Here is a 1895-nt window from a genome sequence, read left to right on the forward strand (position 1 = left end):
TCACACGCATTCCAGATGCTTGGACAGATGTGAGACAGTCTAGAGGCAGTATAATTAGAGTGGTTTGGAGGCACTATCTGTGTTCCACCCATGTCCCCGGGTTCAAATCCTAATGCTGCCACTTTCTAGCTATGAAACTTGGGGCAAGTTGCTTCACCTGTCTAAACCATCTGCTTTATGTTGGGATCTGCGGAAGTAGACCCTGACGCAAGGATTTAAGTGCAAATGTTCGGGGGGTGGAGAAGGTAGGTGATCCCAGGAAGCACTGTCAAGGGAATGAGGAAGTAAGACAGGGATGGGAAGGATGTCTATACCGGGTGCAGTAGTGCGCAAGTGGCTACTGTGGGTAACAGGGGCTCAATTCCACTGGGCTCCCCTGGGAGGCTGTAGAACATCTCAAGAGTTGCCCCTCGGGAGGTATGTCTTATTCCATTTGGGTTGCTCTAACAAAAATGCCACAGACGGGGTGGCTTTTTTCTTTTTCCCAAAAATTTTAAAGTTCATTTTATCAAAGTATAGTTGATTTACAATGTTGTGTTAATCTCCGCTGTACAGCAAAGTGATTCAGTTACACATATATACACATTCTTTTTCATCTTCTTTTCCATCATGGTTTATCACAGGATATTGCATATAGTTCCCTGGACTGGGTGGCTTTTAAACAACAGAAATGTATTTCTCACGGTTCTGGAGGCTGGGAAGTCCAAGAACAAGGTGCTGGCAGATTCAGGGTCTGGTGAGGGCCTGCTTTCTGGTCCATAGATGGCGGCTCCTCGCTGTAACCTTACATGGTGAGAAAAGGTAAGGGAGCTCTCTGGGCTCACTTCCATAAGGACACCAATCCCATTCATGAGGGCTCTGCCCTCATGACCTAATCACTTCCAAAAGGCTCCATCTCCTAATACTATCAGCTTGGGGGTTAGGATTCAACATATGAATTTGGTGGGGGGGGGACGACACAAATTTCAGCCCACAGCAGCGGGTGTGGGAGCTCTGGTATTCATCCACCAGCTCCTATCAGTCATTGGTTGAGGACTGCTCCCACTAATTCTGAAGCACACCCAGCCTGCTGTAAGAGCTTCAGGGGCTAGAGGACACCTTTGGGCTTGCAGGTGGAAGCAGTCACAGGAACGGTACGTGCTAAGCCCACACATGAGCGTATTGACAGTGACTGTAACAGCATCCATTCAGTGGTAATAGAGAGACCCCCGAATGCTGAGGGATTGGCTGAGATCATGTCAGCACTCAGCACAGTGCCTAGTCCATGGTTAGTGATGGCCAGTGATGGCTTTTGGTCCTGTTATTCGCATGCTGGGCATGCTGAGCATGCTGAGTACTAGCCACCAGATGGGAGAAACTGGTTTCTTTGGGAGAGAGGTAGGAAAAAAAGTAAGGAAATCAGGAGTGAGGCTTTGAAGGGCAGGCAGGGCATGGATTTGACACAGTGGGCAACAGGGCCAGGGGTTGTGGGGCTCCTTGGTGAGCAGAAGGCCTGCCAAGGCCAAGGTGGGAAAAAGTCAGCATCTTTATGGAAGCTCAAGGAATACACATAGAAGCACATAACATCTTGGGGGGCCGTGAGGAGGTGTCTTAAAGATGATCTGTGAGGCAGTGGCACCTCCTTCACAGAACCTTCCTGAACTGGTCAAAGGGCCACAGGCGTCTGTCCTCCTGACTAGTTTGGATACAGACTTCCCTTCCCCTTCCCCATCTTACTCAAAAACCTCTGAAGGCTTCTCATGACCTATCAAATGAAGACCAATTAAAAATCCCCCACATAGGCTTCCCTGGTGGCGCTATGGTTGAGAGTCCGCCTGCCGATGAAGGGGACACGGGTTCGTGCCCTGGTCCGGGAGGATCCCACGTGCCGCGGAGCGGCTGGGCCCGTGAGCCAT

This window comes from Lipotes vexillifer, unplaced genomic scaffold (assembly GCF_000442215.2).
Source record: "Lipotes vexillifer unplaced genomic scaffold, Lipotes_vexillifer_v1.1 scaffold972, whole genome shotgun sequence".
Classification (NCBI taxonomy): Eukaryota; Metazoa; Chordata; class Mammalia; order Artiodactyla; family Lipotidae; genus Lipotes; species Lipotes vexillifer.